The following is a 23,386-nucleotide window of genomic DNA, read 5'->3' as shown; positions in this document are numbered from 1 at the left end:
TGCTGTGTTCTTCCCCTGGTACGGATTGTAATCAAGCGAACAATGACAAGTGTTACAGGACAATTTGTCGTAATAGGCCAAGGGCCGCGGCCCACCGGCGCTGAATTTTATGAAGACATGACTGGTTCCCAAAGACAGCTCATTAAAAAACAAGATCAGGGCTCAGGTGGAAAATGTAGAAACCAGTATGAGATAATGCTACAAGACAGAGCATTGGGAACTGCTCAATATGGTCAGAGAACTAAGTCAGCAGAAGAAGTGTATGACGAAATTGCATAAGAAGACCCTGGTACCTTTGCTGTCACCAGACCAATACTATTGCTCACCAATACTTAAGCATTCATGTGTAGCATAAACCTAAGAGTAAGTAGGGAGGAGCAAAAACTATTATAGGGAGAATGCACTAAAATGTCCTCTACACCTTTAAGATAAAGCAGAACATGGCTGGGTCTTGGAGAACACCACATCCAGACCAGCAGAACCAGGGAGACCAGTCTGTGTTCTGGTACCAGCAGCAGGGACCACGCGTGATGAGACCCCCTCACCCTTAAACCTACCCCGGGACTGGCCTTCCACCGCCAGCCCATCCCCCCTGAGTTGCCACTGGATGAGCTCTACAATCAACTCCACACCCCACAGCCAGCGATCCAGACACTGAACCACCCTCCATCGACCAACCTGATCCGCTATCTACTGTCCCGCCCAAACCCAGAACCAGTTGCAGGCCCCAGCTACACGGGAACCTGCCCAGAATCACTCAACCCAACTGCCAATACCTCCAGTCAGGGAGGCCAAACCCAGATGGGTCCAGGGCAAGGAGTAGATTGGCCTGTTCTTACTCCAGATTGGACTATTGCCACTCCAGGCCCGCGTTACCCCCCCCCCCATACCAGTCGCCGGACCCAGTACAGCCCCAGGCACCCTCCACCTCACAAGCACCATCCCAAGGTGGACCCCCTCAACCCGATGATCGTAAAGACATATTGCCAGCATGCTCCCCTGCCTCATCCGCCACAACAGAGGACAGTGCTGATTATTCATATAGCTATTCACCAACCACCCCACCACCTGTTAAGCCACGTCGGGCTAGCCCACCACCTCGAAATACGAGTCACCTGAGCGTGCACAAGCTGACACCGACAACCCGCACCCTCCTAGAGAGGGAGTACAATGTGGATCCAGACGCAGTAGAAATCAGCCTCCGATGTCTGCCAGATGGAGCACCAGTAACAGCCCAACATCTGAGACTGACAGCCGAGCTGCGTAACCAGCTTCATCTTGTTCCCGCGTTGGCTTTTCGCCGGCTGGTGCACAGTCTTCCCCTCAACCTGCGAAAGAGGCTTCCCAGAGTCCGTCACGGTACCTACGCAATTAGGAAGGGAGAAAATAAGAAGATGCACAGGGCGCAATTGCGTCGACTCGAGCAGCAGGTGCTGGAGCTGCGTGGCCAAGTCTGCGAACTGACTCAGGCCAGGGATGCCTTACAGCAGCAACTTAATGCTTATGAGGCCACACAAGAAGAGGTCGACGCACTGAAGAGTCAGCTGGCAAACTACCGACGCTTGCGAATGCCAGCCTACGGGTTCGAGGGACTGTAAAGGGACAATGTTAACAACCACGGTAGCTATAAATCTTGCCAAACTGTAACCACCATATGTGAAAACTATCAGGTATCCTTTGTAGCACATGTTAGTACTGACTGTAGTCACAATCACTGTATATGAATGTCATTCTACACCCTTATGCCACAAGATGACATTATCAGGCTAGCGCTCATTCTCTGTGACTTATGTGTGATATATGTGTGATATCTACTACTGATTTACGGATATAATCACTGGAAAATGATATTATGTATGGTGCTAACAAATCTTAAGCTAATGTTATGGGACTATATAGTCCCAAAGGGGGGATATATATATTTTCACCCCTTCTTCTGTGATTTAAAAAGTGTCGTGTGGGACTATGGAGCCCCAAAGGGGGGAATGTAGTGTAAAAGTCAAAACCCTCATCAGATATGAGACCATATAAGTTGGATAAGATACAAATAGCTATATAACCATGTTAGTGTGTAGACGTTTGCAAAAACTAATCCTGCATTCATGTGTAATAGGCAATATAACAGTGTGAACTCTTAGTGACATCTCAGCTGTGAACTCTTATTGACACACATAACCTATCACGCGCTGTGTAATGATACAATGCATTAACCTACACTCACATGATGTTGTGAACTTATAGTGACACTCATACAAGTTACCACGTGCTGTGTGAAGAAGATAGCACACTCACTTGATTGTACTGCTTAATGCAGGAGTTTATATAAAGGTCACACATACATTCAAATGATTGTGTCACGAGGAACTGTAGCATGTGAGTCACCAGGGATCACATGTTTTTCTAAAAATAAGAGCACGAGGGACTGTAGCATGTGAGTCCCCACAGATCACATGGGTTTTTAAAAAATAGAGTGAGAGCGGCCCCGGAAATACTGGTGGCAGATTCCAGCTTGAGCAGGAATAAAGGCAAAAGTCTGCTACCAGTAAAAACGGGTCGAAATGGGAAGGACTACAGAAATGGGTGGAGATCTCCTCGACCTCCACCAGCATATAAGCCAGAGCGCTGAGAGCAGTTTTTCAGTCGTCCTCCAGAGGCTGACTCGTGAGTTTGTCTGTGTTGTTGCCTGTGAACACAATAAACTCGATTGCACCAGATTCTGCCTATCTCCAGTGTTTTTCTAAGTATCTGCCAGCTGAACCTAAGATACTGAATTGACAGCAAAAGACATTTTAGAAGAAACAAGGAGGATGAGGTCGGGAGCCGTCAGGCCCAATTCCAGGCACGGATTTCAGTCACCTCATTAGCTAGATGGTAAAAAGGTAATAGTTCACCCCAGCTTGTCCAAGTCATTTATCGGCCTGCCCTTTATCAACTTTTTGAAATTTATTTTGTGTATATAGAAATCAGGGCCCGTATACCCAAAAATTCTGAGAATCCTCTCAGAGAGCTCCTAACTTAGCCTAAAAAATCCTAGCAAGGAGTCTTAGCTTAGAAGTGATTCCAAAACATTCTCAGAAAACTCTGAGCAAGGAATCGACAGAAACTCCGATCTTAGGCCTAGTCCACATGAGCATGGGTATTTTTAAAACCGAACTTTTTTGGCCTCCAGTTTTTAAAAAATCTGTGTCCATATGAGCAGTGTAATAAAAATACCTCCGTCCACAAGACACCACAAATTCCACTATCAAGCAATGTAATACACATGCCAAAGCAGTAGGTGGCGATATAACTCCTAACTGTAAGGCCATTGTAGCCAATAAAAAGGCAGTAAAACGTCATTACTGGAAAAACAACAATCTCTGAACCCCCCCCCCCACACACACACACTCACTCAGCAGAAAGAACTCCAGATTCTGATTCCTCAGCAGCTCCGTGAGAATCACTGTGTCATCATGTCATTGAGTAGCGTTAGTTGTATGATACAGCCACAAAGTGCTGATATGCTGCTAAATAGCAGTAGTATTTTGTTTAGGTCCATCCTCAAATCGTCTCTCGCACTCACTGGATCGGGTAATAACACAGCTGTTTTCTGTTTACGTCACACAGTGTGACGTCATACAATGGAGACGAGACAAAATAACTGCGGTTATCCTGTCCATGACTGCTGACACCAGACTTTTACAAAAAGTTCACCCTGGACTCTGGTTACAAATAACTCCGGTTACAGGGTCCCAAAACTGTGGTTACGTGTGGATGAAAGGCCAAACTGTGAGCAAAGAGTCACGGTTTTATAAATACCCGCGTTGGTGTGGACAGCCCCTTACTAAGGAGGTGTGGTGGACCCCGTTGCTAGGTATGAGTCATCATTTCAAAACCTGTGATTGGTTGATCCTAAAAGCTAGACAGAAATACACTTTTGGTGATAATGGGCATAGAATGGACCGTCAAATCAATGGACTTAATCATACAATGTAATCTCTATGAAGACTGTGTAATTATAAATAATATTTTACATAAAAAGAAAATCTCTGTTAAATGAATAGTGAGCTATACTTTAAAATTATCCTACAAAATGTGTGAAAACTCAGGCCCACTTGCACAGTATTCACATGCTGATAGTTATATTTATTTGCTTACATTTATTTACCATGCTGGTAATTTTTGCACTTTCAACTTTTCAACTCCATTTGGCATTAACCAGGGTAAAATGGCTCAGCTTTCATCGATGTCTGTGATTGCTGACCGGCCTATAAGAAGCGTTCAACTCTACCACAATCCAGTGAACAGCAACGGAGAATAAAAGAACAAGGAAACCCAGCTGGACAGAGGAACAGTGTTTGCTTCTGGCTCAGTTGGTCAATGAGCATAAAAGTGTTTTGAGAGGTAGATTTGACCCCACTGTCACACTACAAGCCAAGAAGAAGGCATGGGAAACTATAGCACAACAGATTAAATGCCTGTGTTGTGATGACTTTCATTTCCGGTGATACTGCATTGTGGCGTTGGGTTGGAGAAGTAAGCACATCTCTAATGAGATCAACCACGAACATGATTCCTGCATGATCCAATCTGTAGCGTTTAATTAATTTACTGTCATTCAGTGTTTGGAGAATATCTCTCCTGCCTCTTCTTTCTGCCATTTTCTCCTCTGCTTAGGGAACTCCTAAGCCTCTTAAAAGTCCTCTTCCCTGCTCTTAACAGATCTCACCTTAGGAGAGCTAAGATTCTTTAGGAATACCTTTTATCTTTACTAGGATCTACTCTTCACTTTTAGGGGAAATTCTAAGAAAACATCATGATTCTAAGATTTTTATTAGAATTTGGCCACTAGGAGCAACTCATTGCGCTAAGAATCTTTAGGAATACGGCCACAGTTAATTATATTATATTATGATACAGAAATGGTATAGTGAGTGGTCAAATAAAGCCTATCCCATTCGGTTTAAAAAAAAAAAACAGATTTAAGATGTAATAATCAAAGTTTGATGTGTTCAGACATTTGGGAAGACATTAACTGCAATCAGAATGTTTTACAGTCTCAAGAAGTATACAAATAGGGTCCACTGCTCTCAAAAAAAAATTCCAAGATGATAAAAAAATAAACTCCGTTACTTAAACTATGAAACACTATCCTGGCAATCATCTCACTTAATGTCATATGATATAAATATTTACATCATTATTGCTTTTATTGTCATGATAATTAATGGTATCAATCTGTAAATATTTTCACAATTTTTAAAGTGAGTCTCAAACACATGCCTATATATTGCTTAATTTCACTGAAACTTACATTCATCTATTCATAATACCATATGTGAATTTTTTCTATATCTTGTCTGATTCAGGGAGTCACATCACTGGGAGGTCTGTACACAACCAACGCATAGAGGGTTTGTGGCGTGACCTGTGGTGTGTGATTGCTGCAAACTACTATGCAGCCTTCCAACATCTGGAGTATGTTGGAGCTCTTGAACCAAATGCAGATGTCCACCTCATCTGTCTCCACTATGTCATGCTGCCAAGACTGAACTTCCATCTGGACATGTTCACACAAACTTGGGACGAACATCCTCTTTCCACAGAAGGTGGCAAGTCACCATAGCAGCTTTGGGTGGCAGGACTCATCGTGGATACTCCAGAGAATCCCAATCTGGTACAGTTCTTCTTATGAATGAAGACAAATAATAATAAATCTTTTGCCTGTATTAAATTACAGCCAATTTGAATCATTAAGGGCAGGAACCAGGAATCTGTTGCTTATTTATTTTTGTTTATGAATTCTCCCTCTGATTTTATTCTTTTTCTATCTTCTTTGTTATTATTCTTCACATTTTTCTTCTTTCCTTTTTACATTTTTTCCTGGCATTGTTAATTAGTGATGCCGCACATGAGCTTTCAATTGATAATTACATGAGTGCGATAGAGGATGGTCTGTGGTGTTAGAGGGTGTAAGGTCAAACCTAGAGTGATCCAAAATACACATTGTAATACTGACTTTGTCGTCTTCCTATTATACCTCTTTTTAGTCATAATTGCCTAAATGTGTATAAAATAGCCTGGCAGCAGCTATATTTTTGTATTTTGATTATATATTTTGATTCCTAATTGTTTTAATCTTTGACAGAAAAAATGTGACATTGTATCCATTGATAAATCTATGCCAATCAAAATGTTAAATAATTGTTATTCATAAGTTATGCTCCTATTAATCTTCAATGTCATGAAATTGCATATCGTTTTTGTCACAGTTTCACCCATCACAGTAAAAAACAGACAGACATTACAGCTTCGCTACATCTATATAACTGTTGTCTTGGTTAGCATTTCTGCAGTCAGACATATTTTCATGGTGATACTGTATTACTTTTGTGTTAACAGGGGGATGTCCAAACATGGGGAATTGACTGGAATGGACCACTTCCTACTCCGGATTCTGCCACACCTGTTGAGGTTCCAGCACATCTGCCTGCTCTCCAAGACACAATAGAGACAGAGTTGAAGAAGACCATTGACCCCTTACGTCCGAGTGAAGTGTACGGTCTTGACATTTACATGGAGGCATTAGGGATTACCAATGCATTATTGGCAAATAATGCATAGAATCAGAGGTGGGAGTGAGGGCTAGTGACCGCTGTCTTTTCTGTGGGGAAAAACCACCAACGATGGACATTTTACATCCTTCAACCGTTAACATAATGATTATAAAGGCATGTAAAAATGTATTTTTTACCTTAACATAATTGTTAAGTGTTTAATTTTATTTCTAAATTGGCATCTTTGATTTGTATTTTTTATTTTCCACTATCATATTATCCCATTTTATTTTATGCCTTCTGCTTTTTAAATGGCTTTTTTCATTGTCTCCATATTTGTTGTTTAGGTACAAGTGTTTGTCATACAAATATGTATATATTTTGCTGACAATACAATTGAGATTAACCCTCCCATGGTTTCTAGATCCTGTCTGATAAAATTAGGCTGTAGGGGGATGATTATTTTTTATCTATAGTTGATATCATTATAAAAAACGTTCTAGGTCACAGGACCTCATTGTATTCTGAAATAATATTCAGGATATTAAACAAAAATAAAAATGCATTAAATTTTTTTTTTCAATTTTTCATTCTTGATGAAAAATGTTGTTTCACAAACTGATACAAAGCCTTTGCATGCTTGCCTGCGTTCTGTAAGATGCGTAGGCCTTAAGAGGGTATGAAAAGGAACATCACTCTCTGATACTCAATAGAGGCCGATAAAAACAATAGGTGTGTAATGATGTATTTAGTCTGTGTATTTTTTTTTTTTATGAATTCTGTCTACATTCTTTAATCAGTTAATGTTAGTTGTTCATTAAATGAGATAAAGGCTGGATTCTACATTTTAAAATGACATTAACAGGGGAAAAAAAAATGAATAGTCCAAATATATTTCTTTGCACATTAACCATTACAATATGAGAAATGTAAAACTTCAGACACAATGGTCCATGGATTTAGGCAGAGAGTACCTAGAATAGTAACTTCATTATTAGAGGAAAGATGGATACTGTCATTAAATCAGATTGATTTAAAAAAAAATTAATCAGTATTCAAATATGTTGGAATGCAAGATAAAATCTACTATTTTGGTCCACAGGTCAAAGGCTACTTAATAGAAATAAAAAAAGGAAATGTACACTCTTATTTATCACAATTATGTTCATTTTTTGGCGCTTCACAGAATGTGTTTTGGCATATGTCTCTGAATAAAAAGACCAATTGTCAGGAACCTTTAACTGACATTTGTCTTTGATGCAGATACAAAGAATAAAGACATTCAAATAATTTTCATTACATTTAAACTAGTCTAAACAAGTCAGTCTCTAGACGCTTAACTAGAGTCTGAAGACTTTCATCCACATTTTGTGATTAAATGGCCGGATACAATTTCAGAGTTTAAAAAACACCAATAGTAAATCCTCAGGGCGGTCCTTCGGTGACTTGCTGAACTCTTGTGCTTGTAAACGTAGTCTGACCAGAAACACATGATACAACTTTTTTGTTCTGCATTAAAAACCTGCCGAGAATTGCGTCCCCTGGTTTAATGATGATGAATAAAAAGTAACTTTATTTCGGGAAGTCTGTGAATCTAATTTTACCAATACATTTATTTACTCATTATCTAAGCATAACTAACAGAGGATGCATTATTCGGCATGCAATTCTCGGCAGGCAGGCTTCTTGGCAGGCAGGGATGCAATTTTCAGAAGGGATGCAAAACTCGGCATAACACCTGCCGTAATTGTAATGATTGTGATGTCCCCAGACAATCAGAAGGCGGAGATCTCTGATTGTCTGGTATTGCTAGACTACTTTGGCGGTACTTTCCCATTCGAGCGGACTTCTTCCCTTCGGATTACTGCTGAGATCAGAGAGAGAGAACTAACAGAGTTTTTATTGCGCCCTTTGCCATATTTTTTGAAAATCACATTTGAGGAAGACTCGAGAATGCGACTGGTGATCCAGGTAATGTTAAGATTTTGTCAGAATATATTTATGTGTAGGAATATATTTTATTATTTATTTAATTAAAAAACTCTGAATTTTATTGTATGTCTTCTAATGAAAATTATTTCAAAGTAACATTAGGCTATTTATTCTATATTATGAAATGTGACATAAATAATAACTGGTAAGACAGTAGGCTAACATTATTTGAAAGTATAGCATACACCTGCAGGCTACCTGTGGATGGTGGTACCTGACCTCTTATCAACCGGCCCACTGGAGGGCCGATTACGGTTAGGGATGTGCACAGACATTTAGAAGGGTTGTTGCTCAAATTGTGTTTCTTAATGTTACATACCATAGTAAAACCAATCATCAACTTCTGTAACGTCAAGGTCGATTTATAATGATAAACATTATATACACAATTAGCTTAAGGCTACCCTAAAATGTTCTGAAACACAAACTATTTCTGGTGAAACAATGCAGATGACTGTTGTTCTTATTTTAGTGCGCACTTTTTGAATTTGAATTGGCGCGCAGTGTAGTAGTAGGACTACTGTTCCCAGAATGCAATGTTCCCAGAGTGCTGTATGACAAGTGTGCTGCTACTTCCTGATTACTTCAGTAAACACTTCTCTAACGTGAGTCCATGGCGTCCCGAATGATTATTCCACATGGTGTCAGAAGTGGCGATTTGTAAGTCTCCACAAGAGATTTTTGTGTAACAAAGCGCATGTTAGCTGAAGAAAAAAGTTTCGTGCAGTTTACAACGTGAAAAGACCAGCAGTCAGACTACGGCAGAAAGTGAAAGCACACCAGCTCATCAGAGAGTGAGTCGCTAGACGACGAAGCTGCTCACATGCAGGCAGAAGGAGGTTCGGATCCGGAACGTGAGCAAATGAGCAACAAGGATGGCGACGGCTGTACAAATAGCTCCCCCAGAGCAATGTGACTTTCCAAGCCCAGCAGACTGGTCTGGCTGGATAAGGAGGTTTGAGAGGTTTCGCACTGCAACAGCTCTCGATAAAAAAGACGAGGAATATCAGGTGAATTCACTCCTATATGCAATGGGTGACGCAGCATATGATGTATTGGCAGTTTTACCATTGACTAATGCAGAAAAAAAGAAATATGAGGCTGTTAAATGAGCATTTGAACAGCACTACATTGGAAAACAATGTTATTTTTGAAAGAGCACGGTTCAATGTTAGACGTCAGCAAGACGGAGAGACTGTAGAGGCATACATCACAACTGTGGACAAACTTGCAGAAAATTGTGGCTTTGGAGAACTGAAAGACGAACTCATAAGGGACAGAACTGTAGTGGGAATAAAGGACAAAAGACTGTAAGAACAGCTACAAATGGACTCTGAGTTGACACTCGCAAAAGCCATACAGAAAGTGAGACAAAGTGAGACTGTGAAGAAACAGCAAATGATACTGCATGGCTGTGCAGTGGAGGATAACATATCAAACATTGATGCCATTAGGACAAAAATGAAAAAAGGAAAGAAACATGTGGCAACAGACAAGCAAGAAAAAAAAGTTAAGTTTGTCGTTCAGGTGATGTAGCAGGGCTACGTGAATTTACAGAACACCTAGCTGACATAAACACTGAAGAATATGCATTCCTAGGCGAAATAGGAACAGAGACATCAGAGCCATGGATAGAGTCAGTCCAGGTAAATGCTGAAAATATGTTTTTCAAACTAGACACAGGGGCTGATGTTACATCGATACCTGAGAAGTTTTACAAACCAGAACGAGATGGCAAGCTGCAGAAACCAAAAAAAGAGACTGCTAGGTCCTGGTAGATACCCACTTAAAGTGCCAGGCCAATTTACAGCTAAAATGGCAGCTAAAGGGCGCAGCACCTCACAAGATGTCTACCTTGTGTCAGGATTAGCACAGCCACTGTTAGGCAGACCAGCAGTGGAGGCTATGAGACTACTGCAAAGACTAGATGTCATAAGGACAGAGACAGACTTAAGAGCAGCCTATCCAGGTGTTTTTCAAGGACTAGGAAAACTAAAAGAGCCCTATCACATTGAACTAGAAATAGGAGCCACACCTGTTGCCCTCTCAGCACCCAGACGGGTTCCTTTGCCCCTCAGAGAGGCCGCGCAGAGTTGAAGAGAATGGTGTTCAGGGATGGTCGTCATCCCAAAACCTGAAAAAAAGCCACCCAGGATTTGTGTTGATTTAACACCTTTGAATACTGTTGTGAAAAGAGAACGCCATATTCTCCCTGCAGTGGATCAAACACTGGCAATGATGAAGGATGCTAAAGTGTTCTCAAAACTGGATGCACGATCTGGATTTTGGCAAATCCCTCTCACACCAGAGTCAAAACCCCTCACGACCTTCATCACTCCTTTTGGGAGATACCAATTCAATAGACTCCCTTTCAGCATAGCATCAGCTCCTGAACATTTTCAGAGGAGGATGTCACGCGGATGACGTTCTTGTGTATGGCAGAGACAGACAGGAGCACGACCACAGACTGCATTGTGTCCTTCAAAAGATGCAACAGGAGGGTCTCACTCTGAATGAGAAGTGTGAGTTTGCAAGGGAAGAAATCATGTTTGTGGGCCACAAAGTTTCCGCAAACAGCATCGAGCCCAACCCAAATAAGGTAAAAGCTATCCAACAGTTGCCACACCCTACATGTGTGGAGGATGTACATCGCCTTCTGGGCATGGCCAACTACCTCGCTAAGTTTCTGTCCCAGCTGGCCACAATAACCACACCACTGAAAGAACTGCAGAAAGAGAGGAGCTTTTCAGAAGCTTTTCAGAAGCTTAAAGAGATACTAAGCTCACCAGAAGTGCTTGCTCAGTATTGCAACACAGCGGACACAAAGGTCGCCACCGATGCATCGCCATACGGCACTGGAGCCATCTTCACACAGAAACAGGCTGACAGACCAGTGACATACATCTCGAGAGGATTAATGGACACAGAAAAGCGCTACGCGCAAATTGAAAAAGAGGCACTGGCAGTCACATGGGCATGCGTAAGACTCACATCATACCTGATGGGGCTTCGTTTCACATTACTAACAGACCATAAAGCCCTGGTTCCACTACTGAGCACTAGAGGCTTGGATGATCTTCCTCCGAGAATCCTAAGATTTCGCCTGCGGCTGCTGTGATTCTCATATGACATCATCCATGTTCCAGGGAAGAACCTCGTCACAGCAGATGCCCTGTCCAGAGCCCCACTGGGGGGTCCACCCACCATAGGGGATCTACAGCTGGAGAGAGATGTTGAGGTTTTCGTGGACTGTGTTGTGTCTTGTCTCCCTGCCACAAACAAAAGGCTGTAGGAGGTCAAAACAGCTCAGAAAGAGGAGGAAGTTTGCAAAAAGGTTACAAAATACTGTCTCACAGGGTGGCCTGAGAAGTGCAAGCTTGACCCTGCGATTAAGCCATACTGGCAAGACAGAGCAGACTTTCACCTTGCTCAGGGCCTTCTCATGAAAGGAGAAAGACTTGTTATTCCACCCCTTTTGAGAGCAGATGTCCTACAGCGGCTGCATGAAGGACATCAGGGAATTTCAAAATTCAGAGCCAGAGCTAAAGAGTCTGTATGGTGGCCTGGCATCTCTGCACAGATAGGTTAAATGGTGGAGAGCTGTGAGCTATGTCAAAAACACAGAATGCAGTACAGAGAAACACTGTTGTTAACCCCAGTCCCAGACCACCCTTGGCAGAGGGTTGGTATGGATCTGTTTGAGTGGTCAAAGAAAAATTACCTGCTCATCACTGACTATTTCTTACGATACATTGAGGTTACAGAGCTCAAGTCTACTTTGGCTGACGTTACTATAGTTGTGAAAGAGGCCTTTGCCAGACACGGAACTGCAGAAACTGTGGTGTCTGATAACGGGCTGCAGTTTTCATCCGAGCCGTTCCAACAGTTTGCGAAGGAGTACAAGTTCACACACAGCACAAGCAGCCCACGTTATCCTCAAGCAAATGGGGAAGCAGAGCGCGCAGTTCAGACCGTGAAGAATCTGCGGAAAAGAGACAATGATTACTGCAGAGCTCTGCTGGTATACAGAGCCACTCCACTGGCGCATGGGCCAAGCTGGAGCCTATGTGGCCGGATCTTCAGGCTTTTTGCAAGAAGGATGAGGAGGGAAGACGTACGCAGGCAGCAAATTACAACCTGAGACACCGCTCCAGACCACTCCCAGAACTCACATCTGGACAGAAGGTCTGGATCACCACAGACGGAACAAGTCGTGGGTACAGCCACCACCCCGAGATCATACTGTATGTGGTTGAGACTGAGAGGGGTCTTCTTAGGAGAAACAGAAGTCACCTTCGACCTACAGGGACTGTTACAAGGTTTGGTCGAGTTACTAAGCCACCGGACAGAATGGACTTGTGAACAAATAAGAAAGTAGTTCATAATAAGTAGTTCAAGTGGCATTAGTTCATAAGGAATAAGAAGTAATGTGTGAGCTTTTAAGTGTTTACAATATACATGGTTGTGTATCTTGTTTAAGAAGAATACAAACAGTTCAGAAAACAGTGTTGTTAAAATAAGCTAATAACCTTGGGTTGAAAATATTTTATTCGAACAGAGTATGCTTTGAGCTAAAAGGAGGAGGTGTAGTAGTAGGACTACTGTTCCCAGAACGCACTGTTCCTAGAGTGCTGCATGACAAGTGTGCTACTTCCTGATTACTTCAGTAAACACTTATAACATGAGTCCACGGCGTCCCGACTGATCATTGCACACGCAATAATGAGAGAGACCCAACCGGCATACAGGCCATGCCCCCTTTGGCGGGATAGACCCAACTGGCGCGGCCACACCCTATTGGGGAGATAGAAAGCCCTTGCTAACAGTGAAATCAATGCAATTTGACTGAGGATTTAGACGAGTGAGTATGCTTTCATTTCGTGTGAATCAAAACTCTGTTTAATAAACAACTATACTTCTTATTATCTAATCTTATCTAATCTGCCAACACTGAATTTAAATGGCTCCCACATAAATATGAAACAGAACAAGCCAACAATTAAAACTAATTCAACGGTTTGACTTGATCAAGGACCTCATTCATGGTGTGTTGGCCATCTTTTATCTACATCTCTGCAAATCGCCCAGCAGGTTAGAAGGAAACCCCCCACGAATTTCAGGTGACATTTAAGCTCTGTGTGGCTGTGCAATATAAATATATATTATGATGTATTGTTACTTAACGCTAATTAGTATTTTAAATATTGGAATGTGGCAAAATTATCACCCTTGAGCTATTCTGATTATTACAATTGTGTGATTTGTATACTATAACATAATGTTTGATCTGAGATATTCTATTACTGTAATTGGTCATTCTATGTATCCACCTAAATGATGATTTTTTTGATATTCCTAGTATGGAGAAAATTCACAAAAGGACAAAGAAAAGACACTTGTATAAGTTAATACAAATAATACATTAAAAAAAATATTTACTATTCTAAAGGCTTTTTTATTTACTTATCTGATCTCAGCAACCCTGAAATAAAAATTAGACATAACAGTTATTGATGTTGTTGTAGGATCCTCAAAATCTGCAAAAACAATTATTCTAACTTCTGTCTATCCTTATTCCAATTGCAGATTTCTTTCAATGGATGCCGCTAGACTTCTGGAGCATGCGGTCCAGTTACTGGCTCGCCAGTCTACAGCAACTACCTCTGCAACCCCTACACAAACCCAACCTTCACCAGACCAGAACAACAACCCCCCCACCACCTCAAACAGTGCCCCAATTAACCCCTCACCCCGCCCCATATGCACTCAGAGAAAGTAACCAACACATTTCTCAAATGTTTGGACCAGCACGTGGCTCACAGTCCACAGTTTCCAAGCTTTTTCAGCCATATAGGAGAAAAGCCACTAGACTGCATTCACCCTGGGAGCATGACTTTTTCTGCTTATCAGAGCCTGGGTCAAATTCAGTGCCCAATATCCAAGTTGCTCTGAATTTACAAAGAATTGGCCTGGGAAGGAAAAGGGTAATTTTTCCAGACAATGAAGGGTCACACACAGACTTCGTAGAAAGAATAACAGAGGTGTACCCGTTACTTCAGAGTTGGGGGGGTTAAAATTATGAGGTCCTGCAGAAGCAGGCAATTAGTTGAAATTGTCATGCCACCCAAAGGCTATTCTATTCCTTTCCTCCGCTGTGACAGTGGGCTCAATCGAGCAGTTGCCTACATTGTCCCACTACAACATCCACTACGGCTCGATGAGGAGATGCCTGCCGTTGATGAAGACAATGTAATCATTTTATTTTAAGATTAACCTCAAAAGTATGTTGTTTACCATTTAATCAATTGATTATCAATCTAATGCACTTTTTCATTCAGTCTGTTTTATAGGTTGTCAAGGAGCGGTGCCTAACATGTGGCATTGAAGTCCCCCTACAAAGTCTTGAGCAACACTTGGTGCTCTGCAGACAAGGGTAATGTGCTTTGTAATTATGGTCCATGCAGGTGTCCTGTCAAGACCTTCTTGTTTTTGTGTTTATTTTTCTTCTCCTTTCTCTTCCTACTAGGAAATCTGCAGGAAAATAAACCATTTTTTTTACATAAATTCATTCCGATGCCAAACTTCTTCAGCTGGCTTTGTGAGCTGATAGTCCTGATGGTGGCGCTACAGCAGCTGTCCAAAGTTTCAAACTTTTACATTTCATTACAAATCTACCGTCACAAGTTTAAGAAAAATGCTGGCCTAATTCAACATAAATGTTTGTTCATCTCCTTGGACCATTTGTGCTATATACCAAACATGCTCCAGAGCATATTCAGACTGTCCTGTGCAAACCATCTGAAAATATTTTTGAATAATCAACAATACTGCCCACAGCTACTTAAAATTCTCTAAAAATACATCTTCAATGCTCAGTAAAATAAACAACAATATTTGTGTTGTGGACCAAGCAGTCAAGGCACAAAGACACAGGTTTAAAGGTGAAAACAAGCTGGGTTTATATTTCCAAAAAAATGTTTTAACAAAGACAACAAATGAGCAAAACCAAATTAACAGAGTTATAGGGCCCTTTAAAATAGGTCAACAAAATTTAACTACTGACAATAAAGGCAAACAAAACAAGACGTGAACTCAACCAACAAAACTACTAAATGAGGCCTGAGAGGAACATATATATCAAGGAGCTAAACCAATAAACACACACAGGACTCGGAACAATAACTACAACTCAACACAAAAGAACACTGATCCCCCCATGCTGGTGTGTCGGCTGCTGCGGGTCTGGGCTTAAAAACCCCCAGGCCGGGTCGGGTTGGGTTGTAATTTTCAGGCTCACTGACAACTCTAGTTTGTGTTTTTGGATGTGTTCAGGGCACACAGAACATTAAAGGTAGCCTATCAGCAATGTTACAACATACGTGCATAAATCATTAATCTGCTTTATCAATTAAAAATAAAATCCATACTGGCTGACCAGAAAAACGCACAAATTTCTTTATTGCAAAAGAAAACATAGCCTATTTCAGGAGAGAGTCTGTATTCAAAGTTAAAAGGATAATATTTGAATATATAGGCTATACATCCTGTTTTCCTGTTCTGTTTCTACATTAATATATAGCCATTTTTACCAGCTCAAGAAAAATACATTAAAGTGAGTAATTCATTTACAGTGTGTGTGGCGCTTTTGGTATGTATTTGTTTTCTAACACTGTGAATTCTTTGCAAAAGTGCTATAACGTTTATCATTGTTGCTGTTATTGTCATTATTAGCTGACAAGGCCAGTGTCAGTCGTGGAGTTGATGCAGAGGGACAGGATAATGCAAGTCATAGGAGTGAGGAGGAAGAGAGGAAGAGACAGATGAGGAGGGACAGGAGAAGGAGGAGGAGGAGGAGATGGAAGAGGAGGTGGAGGAGAAAAAGGAGGAGGAGGAGGAGGAGGAGGAAGGGGAGGAGGAGAAGGAAGAGAAGGAGGAAAGTGGAGCAGGAACCACCAAAAAAAACAGTGCAGATGTACAGATGCAGTGTGCAGGACTGGGTTGGCAATAGGTCTTTGCATAGAATTATATTATATTCAATACACTCTACTGACTGACTAATCTGTGTGTGTTGTGTTTAATATCATTAGATTGTTTTTATACTGCAAATAAAATATTCATGTTAAAATTATGGTTCCATTTGCGTCTGTCGTGCGATCAGAAAAAAGGCCTCTCCAAATCAAGCTCCCGGGCAGAATTTCAACCCCAGCCTGCCCCGAAATGTATGTGTGCTTCAAAACCAAAATAATATCAATGTGATATCTTTAATAATAGTAATAAATAATAATAATAATAATAATAATAATAATAATAATAATAATAATGATAATAATAATAAAGAAATGTCAAATCAAACTAGTTCTATCATTTGTATTGAACTGACTGCAAAAGAACAAAACTAACCATGTGGTGATGTGGCCAACTTAAACCTTAAACTGTGTGGCTGTGACCTCAGCCATCACAATTTGGAATATATATTAATAGTATGTGTAGTGTGATAAATTTTAGAATTTAAGCTCAAAAACAGTATATTAGACTAATAGTTGTATTGTGTCGATTTCTAACATATTGAAGTCAATGTGAATATAGCATTTTTAGACAACAGTTTGTCATCAACCAATATTTGTCAAAATGAAAAAAAGATATCACTAATTTGTCAAGACGAAATACTCAAATGCTCAGAGGCTCCCTGGTCTTGGGGTCTGGGCGCTCCTGCGGTCTTGGGGTGCCATACCGCCCCCCTTCCCCGCAGGGCTGGCCCTGGACCCTGGTGATGGTTTTCATAAACACATTGGGAGGGTTCAAATACACGCATGCATGTTCGATACTTCAGCTCCGTGACGCATCGCAAAGAACCGATAGGATCACTCCAAAGGGGCCCACTTGCTTCTCAAACCTACCACACCGCGCTGGCAACTCTTCTCTGCAATCGGGCTTTCCCCCTCCACCAAGACTCTCACATTTTTGGTGTTCAGTATAGACTTCTCTTTTGTTTTTGTTTTTCAGTACAGTATAGTAGACATGTATATGTTTATTTTTGATAATCTGCATGGAGCACAACCACCTCAAGGCCACAATACATCAGCTACACTGCCTGTTTCTCCCCTGTTTTTTTTTTGTTTGTTTGTTTATTTGTTTGTTTGTTTTTCCTCCTTCTTCTCTGCATGCACTGTCACTATATAACTCAGGACTTAAGCACCTGCCCCCTCCCCCTTGCTTGTTTCCTTACTTTCCTCTTGACACACTTTGGTGTATCACGGCCCTCTCTGACTCATATTAGGAAGTTTTTCCAATAAAGGCTGTTAGGCTAGTCTCCAGGGAGGGTGGGTGACGGTCACAACCATGCATTATGGGTATAAAATACTTGACTGCAAGATTAACAGTACATCAATCTTCACAAGAAGCTTACACCCTTTAGTGGCGCTAAGCTATGAAGACCAATGCAGACAAGTAGAAAAAAAAAAAAAAATGCTCAGAGTTGTATAGTTATTACAGAATATCTGACAGCAGTTTGAAATCCCACACCCTGCTAACTGGCTTACCATATTTCCTCGATTTAAAGTCAGGCCACCATTAGTGGCCGGCCTCATTTAGTAGCCAGATGTAAAATTAAAAAAATATATATTTTCACAAAAATTTAATGACATTTTGGTGTAATTGTATTATTTAGAATTTTTCTAAAATTTGTTGCCCTTACATTGTTAATCTTCTCAAAATCTATGCAAAGATGATGAATAGCTATTCACCATCCTTGCATTGACTCTTGTATGTATTTAACATTTTGAGCAAAAGCCCCTCAAAAATGTCTCTGCCCTAACCCTAAATAAATGTGCCTGTGTTTTTTTTTAATTAAAGCCTCCTTCAAATAATAGACTGCCCCTATTTGTAGCCTGGTCCCAACTATTTTTTTGTTTAACTGTAGCCCCGGCTACTATTTGAGGAAATAAGGTAGTTTATTTAGGAAGCTACGCACGATTTTTTCACTTGCAAATTGGCTTGTTGAGCTATTGGATGGCCCTTGGTGTCAATTTCAGTCCTTGTCTGAAGCACAATGCACATTGTACTGCTGACTTTTTTTCATGTTCCTGTTTGAACACTTGATCCTCATAATTGCCTAATCATGTCTAAAACTGCACATCCCTGTTTCGTTGCTGCGCAGCATCTAGAATCTGTAATTGTGTTAATGCTTTACATTTACGAAATACATTCAAATATGTTGCAATGATTTGCATATAGATTTTAAATTAAATGTATATTTTATTTTTAAGTGGTTTGTATGGATGCAGTATGTGACCTGTCATATTGATCCGAACAGGTCAAATGAGCACTGCAGTGAAGAGCTTCCAACGCAGGAGACATCAGAGCCCTCTACAGCAGCTCAGTCAATGTAAGACTCCACTCTAATATGTCTCTGAGAGCCAGAATTTAATTGCACACACTCTCTGTTCCTATGAAATGTTAATCTATGCTCAACCTATGCTAATGATCACTGATGAAAACACGTCACAACCTTGAAACCAAACATTAATAAATTTGAGATACTCTGCAAGGGCTGGTACACTGTAATAGTAAGTTACTTGAAAGAATATTTATATTTATATTCAGTATGTATCTTCACATACACATAATGATGGGAAGTGTGATATTTATTTTTAAATTCACCAATGACCTCTATTTTCTAAAACATTTATCTGATACTCATGTTACTTTGTCGGATTTATTTAACTGGTTTTGTGTATTGATTCAATAATAGCATGCCATGCATCTTACATGTATCAATAAATGTCTTTACAGGTATACAATCACTTTGAGAATGGGACTCCTATTGGACCCAGACTTGGAAACATATTCACACCGGCATGGTATTGTAATACATTAATATGAAATAACATAATTCAAGAGGAGATAAATTAAATTTGTGAGTTATTACAAATGAGATGCTTATTTTGGATAACAGAATTTGCACAAGAAATGTCATACTTTGTATATTATATGCAGTAATATCACAAACTTCCATGAATTAAAATGTCTGAAGGCTGTTACAAAATCATTGCGATCAGGAATATATATTCGCCCTAAGGTATAAGCATTAATTGTTTTTCATTCTATCCTCAATAAAATGACATTTTTAAATAAAAATGAATGAAGACAGAATACCTGTGTGCTCTACAGGAACCCTTGGATTTGGATTGTGATAGTTCTCATGGAGATGTAAGTAACATAAATGGTGAATTTATGTAAACTTAAATTAAATGGGACACTTGGATCAAAACGTTAATGCCAATCTGTAAAAAGGATTGGCTTACTTCGGCTATCCTGAGATACTGTTTCCAGTGCAGGGAGATTGAGCCACCATAAATGATCTGTTAGAATCAGAGTTCAGGAGTTCAGATTCTGTTCAATTATTTTATTGTAGAATGAACAAACAGTTAATTTGGTGTGGTTTCCTATGAAGAAATGAAACAGAAATAATTAGTTACAAACTCAGGCTGGTGACTGTGCAAAGGAAATTCATAATGGTAAATTATATTTGATTTAAGCAGAGGGCTCTTTAGCACCACCATAAGTGCATCAGAAGTGACAGTCAACCATAATTAGCATTAAATAGAGCGCCTAGTGGACCAACCTCCTAACATATGTGATCAACAACCCAACAGCATCTCCCACAATGTGTACAAACCTAAAGTAACATCACCTCAACGAACACAAAGTCATGACAGTACTTACTTGAGCATGTACGCACACCATACTGAGGGACAAAGACTGGCTGTGTGGGAGATCAGATATATAGGGGGATAACAGGTGGCTTGATTAGGTGCCATTTCTATGGGGGAGTTTGATTATCTTTTGAACACAACTCTGAGGCTGAGGAAATCTGTTCCCTTCACTCCTCCAGTAGTGGAAATACCAGTTTCCAAGTGGTAATATTTCTTGCACTAGTGATTTTTTAGATGATATTTCTTGGCAGGTGGTCAAATAACTCTATGAAGTGATGATTTTACAGCTTCATGTAATGACAGGACACTGTTGTGTTTTTCACAGCAGGTCAGTGATGGTGGACAGTCGGATCTGGAATTCACTGAAGATCACATTGAGGAAAGGCCAGTCAGTGTGTCCAGCTTTGACTCTGTAAGGTTCCTTAAATGTTTTGTGTGTGAACCTTTAGATATTAGGCACAGCGATTTTTAAAGGTTCTGATATTTGTTTGTGTTCTCTAACAGGAGGACCTTGACCCTTCACAGTGGGTGAATGCTGGGACACCTGATGTGAGTTTTATTTAAATCAATTTATTACTTTATTTTAATTTTCACATATCCACTGACTTACATTGGTCCTGTGTAACTAATAAACACAAATGTGTTATGGGATTGAAGATGTGATATGCACCCTATATATGTGTTTGTGTATTCAGCACTGTAATTTCTAACCATAGATTTTATAAAAAGATGTAAATCATGAACATCTACTCAAAAGATAAGCCAAAACATCTCAATTGCCTCCTGGTGTATGGCTGCAGTATACAGTACATCATAAGTCCCTCCTCACACATCTTAATGGATGTGACCAGAGCTTAACAGAATAATAAAATTACACCACAAAAAATAGTTTATATGATTATAGGTATTTCTTAAGCTTATGTCTGTTGTAGTGGTCATTTTTCTGATAAATTTGGCTTCAATTAGTTGTTTTTCATTATATAAAAACTAGGTGTCACGGCATTATTGTCCGCTGTACCACCCACACTGAAAACTATCAGATGACGGGGAACAGGGCAGGACGGCGCACAACACTACTGCGCCGAATCTGATTATGCTCTGCCTCAAAAATGACGACACAATTGCGCAGACTGTAGTTCATAGTACACGCCGCTCTCTCTTCATTCAGTCTCTAGCTCGCTTACCGCCACTCTCTCTCTTCATTCAGTCTCTAGCTCGCTTTACCACCGCCAAACTATGGTCTTCTGCCTCCCTTCTCCTCCTCAGCAGACGAAAGTAAATGAGTGACATGTTATTGTCATGCTGCTGCTTCAAAAATATAATCAAAATAAATACGAAAAGGGTTCTAATTATGTGGTCTTCCATGTTGTTATCTGAAAAGGAGTAGGAACTGGAGTAAGTTTGTTTTCTTCCGGTAGATGTAAATATGTAAACACGTCTGCCTCCCTATCCAATCAGAACCCTTCCCAACCCCCAGACCTTAAGCGGAATTGAATAAAGGCGATCAAATGTGTTTTCCATGTAAACCTCAATTCAGAATTACTATTTCCATGTAAACTCGAAATAAAATACTTTAATCCTGAATTATTTAATTCTGAATAATTAATTCCGAAAAAAAAAAAAAAAAACCCATCATGTAACCGTGGCTAATGTGTCTGATTACATTTGGAAGTGACGAGTAGTCAATCTAACCATGAAATTTTTTTCTCAATAAAGTACATTTTATTTAATTTGAGTCCAACTTGTAGTTATTAATGTGGTGGATCCTGTAATTAATGCTGGGATGCCTGATGTAAGGTTTTTTTTTTTTTTTTAATTTTTATTTAATTTAAAGGCAGTGTTTTTGGTGGCATGGGATGGCTTGTAATGCAGGTTAAAAAATTAAGGACTTGTCATTGTGATGACATGCCTAAACATCCTTGTATGAGTCAGAGTATAGAATTTCATGTTTAACCTTTTTTGAAATGTAATTTTGAGATTGAATTATCACAGCACTAATATGGGAAAATGAATGAACTTAAAAAACAAAAAAAAAAGGTGCTCATTGTGATATTAAAAAAAATATAATGAAGGATATGTTTTTACTTATTAATAACCACCTTTTTCAAATATATTACACCAGTATTTCAGCTTACTGAATTCATTTTTTAACCTTTAATTGTTTTGTTTTTTGTTTTTTTTTTAAGATATTTTTCAGAGTGTCTTCAACACAGCATGAGGAAGCTTCATCTGATATGGTACTCTCAATGTTAACTTACCAAATGCTCTCTTGCACAACCACACATTTTCTCCAAAATTTATTTCCGTTGCTTGAATTTTAATTTAATTAACATGCACAAAAATGATCGTTTCTTAAATGATTATACAGAACAGTGGTTCCCAACCTGGGGGGCGCGAAACACCTATTGGGGGGGCGCGAGATGATTTCTAGAAATCAAATCAAATATAAAAATTATTATAAATACACTATTGTACCCATAATTGTTATAAAAGATACGATTTGCACAATATATATTATACATTATTAAATAAATTATATGACAATATATTTAAAAATGTAACGTACATAAAATGTACATTCGCAAGTCTCTGGCAGTGTTTTTTGGGGGGTCCCGGGCTAAAAAGTTTGGGAACCACTGATATAGAACATTGTCTTTGCTCAAGCATTAAATTCCCCTGCATAAGAACAATGTTTTAGTAATGAAATTATATTCTTTCTAACCCATATTGTATCCTGTCAGATTTGTCCATTCATTAAATGTAATTTTGTTATGTCAATATATGTATTTTTGCTGAGCAGATTGACAAATTTAAATCACAAATCGACATTTCAGTATTATATCCAAAGTATTACATCAGAGATAATAAAGATATCATGTTACAAAGCTGTCATGGTCTTAAAGTATTTGTTTAAGCTTAATGTTGGAAAATATAAATAAATATTTCATTAACATTGTGTACAGGAAGCAGACAGTGAGGATTTACATGTGGGAAACAACAATGCAATTGAGGGATCCAGCGATCTCACGGTAAGTTTCATAACATAATTAGATTAATTGAGTCGATAATTACACACCATGACATTAAATATGCCCAGCACCCATTTAAACTCCAATAATTTTACAGAATTCTTTTTTTTCTGCA

The 23,386-nt window shown here is 39.6% G+C and overlaps 2 long non-coding RNA genes across 2 annotated transcripts in view; both read left to right on the top strand.

Annotated features, from left to right (window-relative positions):
• Positions 1-23,386, top strand: part of LOC144463772 (uncharacterized) — a 120,649-nt gene that overhangs the window by 76,078 nt on the left and 21,185 nt on the right. The gene's annotated exons all lie outside the window — the stretch shown is intronic.
• On the top strand, positions 20,360-23,288 carry LOC144463774 (uncharacterized). The gene is made up of 4 exons (XR_013491779.1): positions 20,360-20,446; positions 20,568-20,654; positions 20,747-20,791; positions 23,206-23,288. It is a non-coding gene; the product is annotated as an uncharacterized LOC144463774 (long non-coding RNA).

The sequence above is a fragment of the Epinephelus lanceolatus genome, chromosome 7 (assembly GCF_041903045.1).
Source record: "Epinephelus lanceolatus isolate andai-2023 chromosome 7, ASM4190304v1, whole genome shotgun sequence".
NCBI classification, from domain to species: Eukaryota; Metazoa; Chordata; class Actinopteri; order Perciformes; family Serranidae; genus Epinephelus; species Epinephelus lanceolatus.
This window is presented reverse-complemented; position numbering and strand designations above follow the sequence as displayed.